The following is a 9,556-nucleotide window of genomic DNA, read 5'->3' as shown; positions in this document are numbered from 1 at the left end:
TTGGCATTACTAAAGCCCAAGCTTCAGTAATTATCACTGTTTGTCCTGACTGTCAAAGGTGTTATTTTCCTTCCATTGCAGGAGGTGTTAATCCCCAGGGCTTCAAAGCCTTCAAATCTGGCAAAGAGCTGTTACCCATTTTGCTGAGTTTGGCCGTTTAAAATACATTCATTCCTCTATTGACGCCTTTTCTGGCGCTCTTTTTGCATCAGTCCATTCAGGGGAAACAGCTAAAGATGTCTGCAGACACTTTACTGCTGCTTTTGCAACTCTTGGTGCACCTTCTGAGGTGAAGACCGACAACGGCCCAGCTTATACTTCCCATCGAGCTGCTGCCTTTTTTGCTCTATGGGGAATTAGTCACAAAACAGGTATCCCTCATTCCCCAGCAGGCCAATCTAGCATTGAATGAGCTCATGGCTCTCTCTTATACTACAAAAAGTGGGAGCTGGAGATGGCACCCCTGCCGAGAGACTGCAGAAAGCTCTTTATGTTTTTAAGTTTTCGAATTGTTCTTTTATGTACCCCAATCCACCAACTGTTCACATTTTAATTGTAATTCACAATTGCAACATAAGGAAAGGCCCCCTGTTTTAATAAAAGATCCAGAATCCGGTAAAATATTGGGGCCTTATCCTTTGATCACCTGGGGTCGAGGTTTTTCATGTGTCCTTACAGAGAATGGTTCCAAGTGGATCCCTGCAAATAATGTGAAGCCATTTCGAGAACCCCTGAATGCAGCACTGGAGGATTTGCCTTTAACTGCAGCACCTGAAGACCCACCTGTAATACCACCATGGAAGGAGGACACCCAGGATCAGGACTTTTAACTGAGGTTGACTGTGTTAGACATGCTACTCTGCAAAACAGAGCAGCAATAGACTTTTTGCTTTTAGCACAGGGACCTGTGGGTGAGGAATTCGATGGGATGTGTTGCCTTAACCTTTCTGACCACTCCCAGCCCATCTATGCCAGCATTCAAGCCCTGAAAGGAGGTGTGAATAAACTTCGGGTAGATAATGGGTACGACTGGCTGAACTGGCTCTTAGGGCACTGGGGACTCACTGGCTGGGTTCGGAACTTAGTTCAAATAGGTTTGTATGTATTAGGCATCATATTATGCATTGTAGTAGTTATTCCTTGTATTTTACAGTGTGTTAAGAATTTAATCGACAAATCGCTTAAGAGTGTATTTTTAGTTAAAAGAAACGGGGGAGATGTGGATATGGGTAATGCAAATGAGACTGATAGTACTGCAGATTTAATCAGCAAATGCAGCCTGACAACGAGGATGCCTGGCAAGAGCAAACAGAGATCTGACTGCAAGAGGACTGGATCAAGTCTGGGTTATGGGAAATAAGATTTTACGAAGTCCAAATGTAAAGTTTGTCTATGTGAGAGTTTGTCTATGTAAGGTTTGTCTATGTGATTGCAGTAAAATATTATAGCCTTCCTGTAATTGGTATATAGGCACATGTAGTGCTCAGTAAAAATTGGATTTTGATTGAGAGGAATGTTGAATTTGTCTTTACAAATGAGCTGTGGATCAGCCTATAGATAAGGCTAGCACTGAGAGATAAAAGAAACAATGGAATGGATTCCTCTGATTGATGAATGGGAAGAGATATTTGCCTTTACAAACAAACTGTAGGGCTGCTGATAAATGAAATTGGATACTGAAAGATGAAAGAAGCAACGGGGGAAAACTATGAATTCTGTAATAATTAAAAATTAAAAGGGAGGGTTATACATTAGAGGGGAATTTCAGGTATGAGGCGTTCCGGGAATTCTGTGACTCTCAAGTACCTCAGCCAATGGGGAAAGAGAGAGGGAAATGCGGCCTGGAAAATAGGATAAAAAGGAGGCTGCGTCCTCCAAAAATTGGAGAGATCCCAGGGGAATGTCCCATGGCCTCTCCCTTTATTTGAATGAAGCAAAAAGGATTCCTCTGTCTCCTGTTTGGACATGAACCTCTGGTGTTTGTGGATTGATTTTCCTGACAGAAACAACTTTGGGATTCTTACCTGCACAAGCACGTGTAGTGCCTCAGTCATAAGTGCCTCAGAAATATCAGAAGTGTGTCTTCTTCAGAGTGTGGTCACAAGGGTTCAGAGTTGGAGCCAGTTCTGCGGGCAGGCTGATGAATAGTCTGGGGCTCCTCTGCAGAGCCCCATTCATTCTGGGGCTGCTTTCTGCTGGTTCTGCTGAACTGGCTCGAGTGAAACACACACCCAATTAACAGCAGTTAAATTACTCTGGCATGAAACAGTGGGGAACAGGCAGAGCAGTGAAGGGCAGCATGGACCAGTTGTTCTGGCAGCTCTGACGAGGTCTGGTTTGATACAGCACTCACAGAACTCTGCTCCACCTGTGACACTTCCACTTGCAGAAGATGACTGTTCCTCTTCACAATATCCAGCAAGGCAGGTCAAAGACACTTTTACCATTTTCATCTTCAAAAGCAAGAAGAAATCAGCAGCAAACATGAAGTAACCAGTCAGAGGTCCCAGGAAGAAACAAAAGAACAAAGAGTGGTGGAAAAAAACAGGTGGAACAGTGATCCTTATCTCTCTGGGAGATATCCTCTGCTAATGGGCCATCTGTTAAAACCAGGTGGGGCAGTGTTCTTTATCTTTTCCACAACCCATCCTTCCTCCAGGAAGATATCTCCTGTTAATGGGCCATTGAGTCCCAGTGCCTGACTGATAAAATTCCATCAACCCATTGGGAGATGTTCCAGCCAGGAGGAGGAGCCAAGCCTTTCTTACCTAGATAAAATCTGACATTTGGAACACCAAGGCAGCCCTTATCCACTGGTTTCCAGAGGACAAGAGCTACCAGACCTTTCTACAGCATCACTACTACAACAAGACCACTTCATTGGGACTGCTACCACCACCCTAAGTAGCGGGGTGTCAGGTTGTATTCTGATTCTGTCAGTTGTTTTCTTTTGTACTATTGCATGGATTTTTTTTCTCTTATGTTTTTCTTATGAAATTCTATTTCTGACTTGGAGTCTCTCACTGGTTTTGCTTTCAACCCAGCACAAATTTGGAGGGGATTTTGGCTGAATCTTGATATTTGGGGAGGTTTTGATCCGTGTCTTAAAGTTTGGGGGATTTTGGGTGGGAATCTTGGTGTTTGGGAGGTTATTACAGACACAAGATGCTCAATGACTTCCAGAGATGAACTTGGGCGAGGAGGAACACCCAGTTTATGGAGCTCTCTTCTTGTTATTTCCCCCTAAACCAGGAATTTTCATTCCCCTGGTGTGTGGGGATGGAGGAGGCAGAAAAGCCCCGGAGACCTCTCACGAGGAGGGGCTGCAAAACCAGCCCAGGGAGCTGCAAGGAGGAAAGACCCTCCCTGAGCCAGGAAGGCGGCCGGAGATCCAGGCAGAGCTCAGAGCTGGTGGAGAAGCCTCCTGGAGGGGAGAAGCCCCACAAGTGCTTGGAATGTGGGAAGGGTTTCAGCTACAGGTGCAGGCTGATCGAACACCAGAGGATCCACACTGGGGAGAAGCCCTACGAGTGTGGGAAATGCGGGAAGGGCTTCAGTGAGATCTCTGACCTGCTCCAGCACCAGGTGGTCCACACTGGGGAACGGCCCTACACCTGCTTGGAATGTGGGAAGAGCTTTGGATGGAGCTCTGACCTGAAAAAACACCAGCACATCCACACTGCGGAGAGGCCCTACAAGTGTCCCAAGTGTGGGAAGAGGTTTCAGACCAGCTCTGATTGCCTCAAACATGAGCGAATTCACACAGAGGAGAGGCCCTTCCGCTGCCCCGACTGCGGGAAGGGCTTCAAGCAAAATGGCAACCTCACTGTCCACCGGCGCATCCACACTGGGGAGAGGCCCTACGAGTGTCCTGAGTGTGGGAAGAGCTTCTCACACAGCTCTCACTTGACCCGACACCAACGGAGACACCACTAAGGGAAGCCCTGTGAGTGCCCTGAGTGTGGGAAGAGCTTTGTGTTCTGCTCCAGCTCCATCCCCCATGGGAGGATCGGTGTTGGATGATCCCCAGTGACTCCCATTGGGCAGAGCCCTGGTGATCTGTGTTCCTGGTGATCCCCATTGGGTGGGGAAAAGTGGTTGGAGAGATATCTCTCTGTTGTCCTTCTGTTGCTATGATTTGGTTGGTAATAAATTCCCTCACTGTGCCCAGGCTGTGTCTGTGACGCCCGTTTTTCTGTTTGGTGTGTTTGCTCGTCCCATCTTAATCTGATCCTGGAGCTCCTGGTTAAACTTTCTCTTCTCTTGCAGCTGGAGGGGCAGGGACAGAGTGGCTCTGGTGGGTGCCTGGCATCAGGCCAGTGTCACCTTGTCTTGGTTTGAAAGACAGGTATTTTTCTACAGAAAGACTAGAACCCCTTTCCTGAGATGCAGAGTGCAACGCCCTCCCTTCTAATTATTTTAGTTTCAAATCAGCCTGTCAGGCAGAAGATATGGGGATAGGAATAACAGTTCTTTACTGATATCTAACAAGGCAAAATAGCAGAAACAGCAACAGCTATAAAAATTGACAACAGAACAGAACAGTATAGCTCAGTTTCAGTCCCTTTGGTCAAAGCCCTCTCTCCCTGTGCTGTTACCGGTGCTGGGGGCAGGGCAGGTCCCGCACAGTTGAAGAGGGGCTGGGTGATGGCGGCCACGGCCCAGGGTGAGAGGGGATGGGAAAGTGACTCCCCCCTCATGGTGTCGGTCGTGGTGCTCAGCAGAGTGTCCGGAGGTAGCAGGGTGAGGTGGGAGAGCAGCAGAGCGATGTCCAATGGCAGGGAGCGTGGATCTCAGTGCTGGGATGGCAGGGGAGATGCCAGAGCGGAGCACAGGGCATCCCCCTTCCACTCCACGGGTGAAGTGAGAGAGCAGAGTGCCCCCCCAGACCCCTCTCCCACCTTTTCCTTTTCTGGTCTCCCCCCATCCCCCCACCCCCCTGCAAGAGAAAACTATTGCTACTAAGGTGTAGCCACAAGTACTTAGCATAACAATGGGGAAAATTCCACAGAAAGAAAAGGGAACAATTCAATCCCCAACAGGAGGAAAGAGTGGTCTGAAGATCTTATTCTGAATTTGCTTTTCTTTCTTTTTATTTATGTAGTTAATAAAGATTTTTATACCCTTTTAAGTTTTAGGCCTGACTTGCTCTTTTGCTCCTGGTTCTGTCTCACAACAGAAAATGAGTATATTTAAATTGGCAACTCAAGACTATAACATTATTTGGTGCGTTGGCCAGGAAATTCAAAAATTCAAATTAAACCAAGACATTAGATTATCCTGTCTGGATGAAGATAACTAGAACTCCAGGGAAGGAATTTATTGATGGGGAGTAGGACAGGATGGCTACAAAAAAAGTTGATTTGCAGGTTGGGGTTGATGATTTTGAATAATGAAGGTCTATAAATGTGCAACACGTTGATGCATTTAAGGAAGTGTTTTCTGAGTGTGTGCCCTTGGCTGAATGCCCAGCACTCAGCCACATTAACCCTTTGCTTTACTGTCTTAGTCTGTTATTTGTTTACTTTTTTATTAAACCTTGTAAAATTTACCAGGAAAGCGAACCTCGTTTTTCACATCACTATGGGCAGGGAGCTGCTGCCTCCTGAAGCTCACCTTTCCCCGTTCCTTCCAGGAGGAAAGCTGGGTGTGGGAGCGCTGCATGTGCTCCTTCCGAGGCTGCTGAGGGCAGGGGTGGGGAAGGAGAAGAAGTGGATGAAGAACTGCGTGCAGTGTCCTGGCCCTGCTCATCCTCCCCATGAATGACGAGACCCCCAGGGTGGGCCAGGCACTGCTGCCAAGGCTGAGCACTGACACGGAGAGGGGTGGCTGACCCCCCCGGGGCTCCAGGCATTGGGCAGCATTCCCCAAGCACAGCCCAGGGAAGGGTCCCTGCAGAGCCAAGTTGGCATTTCCAGCACCTGCCCTGCCCACTCCAGCAGGGCTCAGCACCAGGCCAGGACACCGAGGTGTGGACAGGTGTGTCCCCAAAGGTGTTGGAGAGCAGGGATTTGGGCCTCAATCCCTGTAGCTGGGGGCCATTCCCGGATGTTTTGGCAGCTCCCTAAAGGCAGAGTCACCCCAGGTCAACTTTCCCAGGTCCTGGAGCCATCTCCCAGTTTCTGCTGTTCCACAGGCCTCCAGGAATGCTGTCCTTGCTATCGCAGAGCTCCTGAAGTGGAAGCAACTGAAGCACGTGGTGAAGACAGGGCAGACCTGGAGGATGGCTGACTGCTTGGTGAGGATGTGCCCCAGGGACTGTGCTGGGCCGTGGGCTCTGCAGCTGGGCCTGGGGAAGAGACCCCACAGCCTGGAGCTGCATCCTTGTTCCTGGCTCAAGAACAGAGCCCCAGGGGCTCTCCTCCAGTCCCATCTCCCCTTCCTGCACCCAGTGGGAGGGAGGAGGGCTCTTGGTAATGGGGCTGCTGCCAGGAGGGGCTGCTCCAGTCACCTGGAAGATGTGTGACAATGCCACATCTTTATGGTCCCTCCAGATGGAAAAGGACAGCAGGAGGGCTGAGCAGCACCTTCATCAGAGACTGCAGTAGCTGAAGGACCCTCAGGAATTTGTGCAAGACTGGACCATCAGGTTCATGAGCCCCAGCCCAGGGTCCGTCTTTGGGCAGCCCCTGTCCCCCCCAGCCCCTGCCCAGTGCCACATCCAGGCTACTGGTGGTCCCTGGTTGTTTGGGATCGTGCTGGGGAACAGCAGGGGCTGACAGAGCTCTGTGCCCAGGGACCATCGCGTGACATCTCCAGGACCAGAGCGAGGAGCTGCCTGCTCTGGATTTCAGTGGGGAGTGGGGAGTGAGGGCTGGGAGAGTGGGGGGGTCTCTACAAACACGGGAACTCATCTCGGCTCTGTTTTGGTCACAGAACTTCAGGCCTTGCAGAAAGATGGGTGTGAACTCATGCGTTATCTGGCAGCTCAGAGCAGCTCGATCCTGAGGAGCCGAAGGAGCAGCGGACACCGGGACAGTCCCTGCGAGCTCTGTGGTGCTGGCACTGCTGAGCTGGGTGCATGTTGTGCCCAGAGTGGGACATTCAGGCACGACTGATCAGGGACACTCTCCTACTGATTCACAAGGTGCAGAAAGGACTCCTTGACTTCCTAGGGTTCCTCTCAGAGAAGGCTCTGGGTGTGGCTGGATCCAACCCCAGCCCCAGACTTGGGCAGCACTTTAAGTCTGAAGGGTCATACAGGCGTCGTTGAGCCTGGAGATCACTTTGTCCTAAGGATTATGGCTGGAAAACCAACTATAGTTTTGTAAATAAAGTTAATTTTTTAAAGTTTTAAATAATTGCTTTTCAAATTTCTTTTAAGACATCCCAAAGGTACCTGCGGGCTGGTGGGCACACAGGTGTGATGGGGTGGGTGGGATCAGGCCAGGAATTAGACCCTGATTTTGTGATTTACAGCAGGACTTCTCCTCTGATCCTAATTCCCAGTGTTATGGTGCTGCCAGGTGTGCTGCTGGTGGGTCTGGGACTCTCACACTGAGATCTGATACACCTAAACTGGGGTTTGGGTCCCTCAGATGGGGGGTTCAGGTCCTGGACTCCTAAACTGGGGTCAGGGACCCTCAAACTGTAATCTGGGTTCTTTAAACTGCGTCTGGGATTCTTAAACTGAGATCTGGTACCCCCAAACTGGAATCTTCAGCCCTCCAGCGTGATCTGGGATCCTCACACTGAGGTCTCAGCTCTCCACCCTGTCACCTGGGCCTCTCAAACTGGGGTCTGGAATCCCCAAACTGGGTCTGGAACCTCCCCCCGCCTGGAGTTTGGACCCCTGAAAAAAACTGGGGGGGGACAAGTGGGGGAGGTGAGGTAGGGCTTTATTTGGGGGTACAAAGATTAAAGGGGGATGGGGAGACCTCAGGGTGGAATTTTGGGTCTACCTTAGAGGGGGAGGTGAGTGGGAGTAGCCCAGGATGGAGATTTGGGATCCTCAGGGTGGGCTTTGTGGAGTCTCAGGGGGGATTTGGGGTCCCAGGGTGGGTTCTGGAGGGCCTCAGGGTGGAATTTTGGGTGTCCCAGGGTTGATTTAGGCAGTTCCAAGATAGATTTTGTGCATAGATTAGGTGCAAGATGGATTTTGTGGGTCCGAGCGCCAGATTTCACAGACCCCTTAGTGGAAGGCCATTGGGGTTTGAGGATTCCCAGGGTGGATTTTGGAGTTTCACAGTGAGTTTCACCCTCCCTAGGATGGATTTGGGCATCTCAGGTTGGGTTTTGGGGTTCCAGAGTAGGTTTTTAGGGTCCTAGGATGGATTTTTGGGGTCCTAGGCTGGGTTTTCAGGGTCAGGGGGATGGATTTTAGGGTTCCAGCATCTGCAGGGCAAAGTCCAGGGCGGGGGCACTGTGGGTCAGACACCCCATGGACACCACGTCGATGTGGGGCCCCAAAAACTGGGGGAGGGTCTCCAAAACGATGCCCCCACTGGCCTCCACCATCACTCCGGGATGTGCAGCCTTGATCTGCACTGCAGCCGAGTGCAGCTCCTGGGGGGGACACCCTGTTAGCAGGGAGCACCCCCTCCCCAAAATTTGGGGGTACACTGGACATATGAATGTATACTGGATGCTACATAGTGCAGAATCCCCCCCCCAAATCTGCCCAATTTGGGCTCCCCCACAAGAAACCACCAATTCAGGGATCACTCCACCCACTGAGCTCCAAAACTGGGGTGTCCACCCCCAACCCCTCCAAATCAAGTGTTATCCTGATTAAACCCAATAAAAACTCACTAAAAATAGATTCCCACCCAACATCTGCCCAACTGGGGGCACCACCCACCACTGACCTCCAGAACAACCCCAAATTTGGGCTGTCCCCCCACCCAGAACCCCCCAAAATTGTGGCCTCCTATTCAACGCCTCCAATCCAGGCATTTGCCCACCCACTGACCCCTAAATTACAATCCCCCCCACCTAAACTCCCCAAGTCAAGGGTCCCTTCACCCTAAACCTCCCAAATTGGATTACCCAACCCTCTGACTCCCCCGAAATTGGGATTCCCCCTCATATCATTAGGGCTGCCCCACATTTACAGCAGATCCCCATTTTACTGGTGTAGCCTTACCCTATTTTTGCCACTCTCCTCGATTTTGGGGACTCAGCTGGGGATAACAGAGCCAGGATTTATGTGGTTAACCCCCACTTTTTTGGGTTCAACCCATTTCACTGGTCTGTCTCTCTTTTTAAAGGGTCTTGACCCCCATTTTTGGGGTCCAGACTCACACCTGGAGGGTCCTCCCTTTCTTGGGGGCCCCTGCCAGATTTTGGAAGCTCACCTGGTGGGGGCAGAGGTCAAACCTCTGGCATTACCCACCGTTTTTGGGAGATCTGTGCCCCATTTTTGGGGTTTATCCCCATTTTTAGAATCCAAACTCCCATTTTTGGGGTCCAGCCCACACTTGGGGTCCCACTACTATTGGCCCCCCTCCGATTTTGGGGCTCACCTGGGGGGCCAGGTTGTCCAGCAGGACGATGTCAGCCCCAGCCCGAGCAGCCGCCGGCACCTCATCCGCACTCGAGCACTCGATCCCCAACC

This window comes from Sturnus vulgaris, unplaced genomic scaffold, assembly GCF_052056855.1.
Source record: "Sturnus vulgaris isolate bStuVul1 unplaced genomic scaffold, bStuVul1.hap1 Scaffold_157, whole genome shotgun sequence".
NCBI lineage: Eukaryota > Metazoa > Chordata > Aves > Passeriformes > Sturnidae > Sturnus > Sturnus vulgaris.
This window is presented reverse-complemented; position numbering follows the sequence as displayed.